We start from the raw sequence: 7,984 nt of genomic DNA on the forward strand, positions 1-7,984 counted from the left end.
AACTTCAAGAGAAATTCAAGCTGTGAAGGAGAAGAAGTGAAGAATGTAGAAAAAAAAAGAACTTGAAACTCGGGTTAAAGAGTAAGGTAAACAAATTGAAGATGTGTTTTTAAGGCCATATCTGCAGAGGACACTGGAGTGCAATGGTTCAGGGGTTGGAAACAGAGCAGGCACAACAACATGGAGCTTCATCTGACCCATAGAACAGATACTTATAAAATATTGTGCCTCATTGCAGAAACACCTCTGACACCTCAGGACTCCTGGCACTGTGTGGTGCCAACCCTTTGGTGAGGATGTCACTCCCATCACCACCAGTGGGAGAAGGGAAAAGGCTAAAATAATGTAATGTTATGCCTGAGCATAAGGAGTGATCTCTGGCCCACAACACAGAACAAATAAAGCTACTTTCACTCTGATTCAAATCAGCAACTCACTGGAGACTCAAGAGAAGGTGCTAATCCAGCACTGTTAATGCTTGGTTTTAAATGAAATGGCTGAAAAGGTTTTGCTATTATTGCTTGAATTCTCATCCCAGCTGAGTGTGACCAACATGAAGTTAAGCCATTTAATCAGGCAATGTCTTTCTTCTGCAAGCATCAGTGCCCCAATAAGTGACAAAAGGTACAAAACACAACATTTTCAGGAGGAGATATTAAGAATGTCATAGAAAAATGCTCAAAAGGAACCTAGAAGGTAAGGTTTCCCCTACCCTCTCCCCAAAAGAAACGGAATTAATTTCCCTCTTTGTTTTGGTTTTTTTGGGGTTTTTTTGAATTAATTTCCTTCTTTGTTTTGGTTTTTTCGGGGGGTTTTTTGGTTGGTTGGTTGGTTGGGTTTTTGTTTGTTTGTTTGTTTGTTTTTTGGCTTTGTTTTGTTTGCTTTGTTTTTTGTTTTGTTTTGGTTTTTTTAGGGTGGGTGGATTTAAGCTGTTTGCTGGAGTAAGCTTCAGCTTACTAAAAACCTTTTCAGGATCTCCTATTTTAAGAATCCTGTTTCTGGATTTATGTGCTTCACATAAGCTTCAGATAATTTCATTCCTTGTGTGTGCTTGGGTGAGCAGTTATCAGTTTCAGATCTGTGGCAGAATCAAAAGTTCAAAAGGGAGATAGCTACAGTGTTACACTGCAGGAGAGCTTCCTATGTGGGATTGAGTGTTTAAAAAGCAGACAGAACCCTTGACTTCGTGCCCAGGGAAGATGAGCCGTTGGGTCTGTTTGTAAAGTAATGTTGGGGAAAAAAATTTCCCCCTGAACTGTGACCCTCTTTAAACCTCTTCATCAAACAAACAGTCCTTTGTGCCTTTTTGGAGTCACTGGAGTGCACATAAAGCTGCCAACAGTCTGGCTGCTCTGAGAAAAAATTGTGTTTGAAATACTTCTTGGTATTTTTCCCAGCTAATTAAAATTAAAAGAAGTGCATGGCCAGCCTGACACCTGCTTTCCTGTGTCCACACATCATCCTTGTGTACAACATGAGTGAAGTGGGCAGGTTTCCAGTAACTGAGGCTCTCTGCAGAAAAATTCCTCTTTTGCAGTAACACAACTATTTACTTAAGTCTACATTTAGGAACTAGGAACATACTAGAAAAGGAGTTTTTCTAGTGCTGAACTTCAGGTTACTGTGTTCTTCTGTGTGTTTGAACTTCTCCTGAAATATTCAGGAACCATCTGAATGCGATCCTGACTAATGTGCTCGAGGGGACACTGGGAGGTTGGACTAGGTGTCCTCTGGTGCTTCCTTCCAGCCCTCCCCATTCTGAGATTCTTGGACACTCTCAAAGGCACAATGAACTCTTCCTTATTTCCAGCCATTGGCTCCAGCTCATGGATATGTGAAAGGCACAGAAACACCTTTCTCCAGCTTCTTGCAGGGAGTCATGCTCCAGGTAAGGTGGGGTTCATAGCTGGAGATGTGACCTCAAGGGACGTGCAGCTGATCATTGGCTTGTGTTTGTCTGAACAGCAGCAGGGACAAATAGGAGCAAGTGGCGTTTGTGAAAAGGGGGATGTGGGGAGGGAAAGTTCCTAAGTATGGACTTAATTGTGTGTCTGTCTGTGTGTGTGGGCACAGACTCACGGGCACAGGGACATACGGACGCCACAATCAGGGGCACGCTGGTGCCGCTCTCCAGGGTGCTGCAGGCGGAGGCTCCCAACTCCTCCGTCCTTTTCAGAATTTTCCCATTTTCTCCCCATTAGAGACTCTGCAGGATATGAGCCCCTGAGGTCCAGGTCAAGGAGGGTCTGGTTTTCTATGTTCAACGTCAAGTAAAGTTTTTATGAGGCAGAGAACCCACTCCACACACATGTACACAATTTAGAGAGAATTTTATGTAACTCCTTGCCTTTTAAAGAGATTTGTGTCACAGCTCTAAAACTTACCATGTTAAAAAAAATCATATCTGTGCTTGTCCCCTTGTTAATGTTTTTTAAATCCTATATCACATAAATTTAGGCAAAATACTTCTTTCTTGTTTTCTTTTTCCCGAAACAGGCATTTCTGTCTGTAATCTGAAGTATGTCTGACAACCTTGAACGTATGCTATATCGTGATTATCAGCCACTGTCTTCCCAAATCTGGACAAAGTTGACACTGATTCTCAGATATATTTTGCAGCTTGTTCTCCAACTCGTTTCAGATTTGCCCACCTGGCTCGCTGCAGCATTTGCAAGGAATAAATATTCCTACACAAAACAAACAAGCAAACAAAAAACAAAACAAAACAAAACAAAAAACCTAACCAACAAGAACTGCAGTGAAGATCTGCAGTTGATAGGGGTTTATTCCTAAGATGATAACTACGTGCATGCTTATATTAAAAAGTGCTCCATCAGTTTTGCTGTGCCTGGCAGAATGCTCTCCAGATACTCTGCTTATCCTTAATAAAAGAGTAGATTTGATTTTCCAGTTCGCCACCTAGCTGCTCCACAAGAGAGAGGATCAGTTTGGCTCTTAGAATTAGACCCTGAGCCCCATCTAAACCTGTTGGGAATTTCCACTGCATCCATTTTCATCTGATTTGAATAATTCCCAGTATGTTGGGCTTTGAGACTCAAAGGGGACACCCACAAAAAAATATTATCATCGTGCAGGGGAAATGGAAAAGAAAAGCTTGATGATTTTGTATTAACAAGGCAGTTTAATGTTGCTGGTAGGTGAAAGCAACACCCCTCCTTGCCAGCTGTTCTGGAGGACTTTAAAGTTTGAACTGAGAAGAACCAAGATGTTCTTAATTCCCTAGCACTAGTGAGATTCAAGCTACCACGTGTCAATGCTTCACTGCCTACCCTGGCAGATCTAACTGTGCTTTACAACACTCCTAGAAATGCACTGCCCTGAACATAGCTGAGGGATTACACATCATTTTCTGTTAAAGGTTTGGCCATCAGTTTATTTAACTCATTTAATTTCCTCATATTTGTGTTTATTAGGAATTTATTTTCACATAGTCTGGCTTGCCTTTGTCTCAGTTTGGATTTGTTCCTTTCTTTCCTCTTTCTCTCTGTGTTCCACGCTGTCAGGATGATTTGCAGTTCCATTGTCCCACTCTCACCAGCATTTTCCCATCATCTTTCAGGCACATGCCTCCCCCTTGCATTACACCCAGATATCCACTGCAAGGCTGGGAGTAAATAAATGTAGAAGTCCAAGGGCCTTTCACTATTTGCACAATAATCTGTTTGCCTGGTGTTTTCTTGCACCAGAGAAATTAGGGCTTCATCCTGCTCTTCCCGGTAAAACTCCTGGTAAAACCTCACAGGAAAGAGGTTCTCTCAATACACATGGCTCTCAGAGCCACTTCTTTCCCCCGGAGGTGACATGTCCACCTCCAGCAGACACCAGGGAGAGGACCACACCTCCTAAGGCAAATCGAGCATTTTGGCTGTTCCCTGGCCTTGCTCTCTCAGTCCCCCAAGAAAGCCGTGTGCTGGCTGGGAAATAGTCACCTAAGCCGTGGAGAACATATTGGGAGGGAGCTGAACAATCAGATCCCCATCCACTGGGCATTGGCACATCTAAGTGTGCACCTCCCTGTTTCCCTCCTCCTAGGAAATTCGACAAGCAGGAAACAGCCCTGGCTCTAGGTGGACATGAAAGCCTCTGGGAGTGAGAGGGAAGTCACAGTCTGCCCTTTTCTCATACCCTCTCTAACAACAACCTTGTGGCAATGGGATGAAGCAGCATTCCTCCCAGTGGGAAGGGGGAAATAGGAGCTGTGGGAGCATGGGGACCACCTGCCCAGCCCCTTGGTATCCTCCCTCTCTCTTGAGGGAACCTGGAGTTTCTGCAGGTATCTCTGTGACCCCCAGGTGCAGATGAGAGCTGAATCAGAGAGAGAGCTCACCCTAGGAATACAGTAGAAAAGCTCCCCTTGGAAGTGGCTGCTGGGACACCACTGCTCCCTCTCCACCCAAGCTGTGTATCTGTGGGGACAGGGACTCATCCTGCCGGAGCAAGTCCCAACGAGGCAGCTCCACGCCGGGAGAAGGAGCCATCTGGGACACGTGCAGCCAAAAACAAGGAGAGCCCCCAGCAAAGTCTCGCTAGAGATCACTGGGCACCTCTGGATACGGATGCGGTTTCCTTTGGAAATATCCTCGCTGAAAGTTGCTGTCTCCACCTGCGCTCCCCCGAGCGACTCCCGGTCGGTCCCTCTGCGGGAGAGGGGAAGTTCAGCATGAGCAAACACCCGCTTCCTTACGAGCCTGATTTTTGTTTCCTCCCAGCGAAGGGCTGGGTGCTTTGTTCTGTGGTTCTAGGAAGAATTTAACCCCACCGCGGTTTAGAGCACTGTAAATGACTCGGCTCCCTCGCCCTCCCTCTCCTTGCAGGACCCGCGGCCGAGGGGCGTTTGGAGCGGCTGGGGACTGAGGGGGATCGGGGGAGAGATGTGTTTTAAACCTTTTAAGCTCAGAAGCGGCATTTTTTTCCCCCTCAGGAGGCGTGTCTAGCACGTAGATCTACAAAGAGGAGAGCCGGTAATGACGGATGCTCTGTCAAACTTAAAAGGTGCCAATTACCACGGAGTCACCGGGTGCCACCACGATGTACCTGCCGAGGTTGATTGAGAGCCGGGCTCGGGAGGGCAGCGCTGCTCTCACGCGTGTCGGTGGCTGGGGGGAATCTCCGCTGACAAGGCACGGAGGAGGTGAGGGTCACACGCCAGGGGTTTTCAGGACAGCGCTTTTATTTCCTTGGGAGATCACCCTTGCGAGGAAGTGAGATGGGGATGTCCCTGCAGCGGTCCGTGACGGCCGCACGGCGCTGAGCAGCGGCACTGGGGAGCCCCCTGCAGCTGGGCACGGCCACCTCCTGCCTTCACTCCAGCCGTGCTGCTGGGAGCCATCCCCGCACCTCTGTCCTGTTCTGCAGCGCAGAGAGCCAGCCCGGGGAGTCCCCGAGACCGCCGGGGTCATCCCAGGGCAGGCACGCCACCCGCTCCCTGCTCGCCGCTGTGGGAAGGGCTGAGCCGTGCTCGCAGCCGCTGAACTCTTAATTAAATCTCCAGAAATCAACGTGCACAATCAAACACTCGCTGGGAGGGAAAGAATAACAATAATGATAATAATAAGGGGAAGAAGAAGCAGGCGTTGTGACTTTTGAGGCTGCTGATCATCCTGATTAGTGAATGTTGAAGTGTGTTAAGTGCCAAGGGCTCAGAGACAAGCCGTGGGAGGTGCAGGGGCGGCCGGGGCTGAGGGTCTGTCTGGCGAAGGAAGGGGTGTCCAGACTGTGGAGGTGGCTGTCCCTGCCCTGGCACTTGAAGTGAAGGGAGCAATCAATCCCATGGGGCTGTGGCGTGCTTATGGCATGCTTCCCGCCTCCAAATAGCAAAATCAAATATCCAATACCAAATATCCACTATAAATATCGTCCGAGTGCTTGGATAGGTGTCTTCCAACTCTGCTGTGAAGTCCAGGCAAAATTTTCCGTGAAAGCTGAGAAAACGAGGGGCAGAAGTCAGGTCCCAGGTGCCTTGATTTTCCTGAACAGCTATAAGTAATCCAGCCCTTAAATCATGTGCAAGTGCTTTCAGGTAGAGAAACACAGCCTTGTTTACTGTACCTACCCTGTACCTGTATAACACGAGTACCTCCAAACTTCAGAGCTCCCCATCTCCAAATTAGCTAGTAGTAAGGAACATAAAAGATCATTTAGTTCCAACCCCACTGCCATGGGCAGGGACATCTTCCACTAGATCAGGTTGTCGAAGACCCATCCAGCCTGGCTTTGAGCCCTTCCAGGCAGCAGCCCTACCCTGAAGGCACATCACCCTTTTTGGGGTAAATCCACCCCTACGACCCTTCCAGGAGCAACAGCTACATGTATGTGAGTCGTGTAGACAGCTCTCTTCCTGCAGCAATCTCAGGCCAAGAAATATTTGGAGGAGTAGAAGTTGGACTGGAGAGGAGGGGAGTGCTTGGGCTGTAGCTTCTTCAGCCTTTCAAGACAAGAGATGGGGCAGGGGAGGCAGCAGCCAAAAGCCTGGATTGCCTTCATAAAGTCCACTTCTCTTTCCTGCACTTAGCACTTCCCCCCTGCTATTCTTTGGACAATAGATGAGATGGGTTACGCTCTCCTGCTTCCCACTCCGACAGCCCTATCCCAAGGGAAAAAGCAGACTTCAGACCGCAAATCAGTTCTGGTCCAGGAGAGAGGCAAATAAAAACAAAGAAAACCTAAAGATTTTTATATCTAGATTACATCCACAGAAGTGGCAAGTTTTCTTATACAAAATGAATACTTCCTAGCCTAGTGACTGTTAGTTAAAGAGGAATTCTTTACACCCTGTGAGAATTAACTCTTGCTCTCAGAATGTATCTGTTTTCCCTAATTTATTTGTCATTGTGCAAAGGAAGCATCTCTCCATGAAAATTTCAGAACAACAATCAGTTTAAGAAACTGAACTGGATTTTGTGTAACAACATTTTTCCACAATGTGTGGAGCCTCCGATGACTGCAATAATCTAAAAGCAAGATCCCTTTCACTCTTTTTCCTCCTATACGTTGCTTTTACACTTACAGATATCAAGGAGTTGAAAAAAATAAAAAAAGAATAAAAGAAAAAATAATCAGAAATAAAGAGGACAGTATTGCAGGGAAAGATGGGGAGAAGGTAATTGAAAAAAAAACCCCAAAAAAAAGTGGTTCTGAGTGCAAATTGTAGATAAAGACTTGTCATGAGAAAGAGGGGAGTGCCTGATGAGGAAGACAGGAGAGTGTGTTGAGAGATAACAAGAACCAGTAATTTCTATTCAGCAAAGCCACCAAATCAGAGAGCAGTGCGATCTTATTGGAGGAGAGCCTTCAACAGCAACTAATCCTGTCATATTGAAAGAAAATTGTAAATGTTCTCTGCAGAAATTGCCTTCCCATTGCAGCTAATCGAGCCCACTTGGCGCTCGCACACATCACACGCCCCCGCACACCCTCCGGGCGGGCAGCGAGCGGCCCCACAGCCGCGGCACCCGGCAAGGACATCCACCCGAGATGCTCACCTAGGCACAGCTTCCCTCGCTCGCCGCCCGCCCAGCCAGGGCGGCAGCTCACCCTCACTTCCCCACCAGCTCGGGGGAAGTGTAAATTATCACCGGCTCACTCACGAGTCCCGGCTTCACCTGTTTTTAACTACTCAGTTTTGTCTAAACCTTTAAGTCAGGTTCGATAGCACTATTGCTCTGGTTTTTTGTTAGTTTTTTTTTTTTTTTTTTTTTTAATTTTTTTTTTTTTTAAAGCTCATCTTGGCTGAACTGAAGCAGCGACTCCTGAGCGTGTGCGTGTATATGTGTGTGCCTGTGGGTGTGGGAGGGCGAGAGGGAGCGAGAGACAAAAACTCCATCAGCCCGGACAATGCCACCTCTGGTTTAAAGCTCCCAACCTGTTATTCTTTCCCCGCACTATCACGGTTCCGAGCGATCTGTATTTCCCCCAGCCCAACCCCCCTCGCTCCTGGTGGAAGATATGGAAGAGGAAGATAAAG

Source organism: Geospiza fortis, unplaced genomic scaffold, assembly GCF_000277835.1.
Source record: "Geospiza fortis unplaced genomic scaffold, GeoFor_1.0 scaffold638, whole genome shotgun sequence".
NCBI lineage: Eukaryota > Metazoa > Chordata > Aves > Passeriformes > Thraupidae > Geospiza > Geospiza fortis.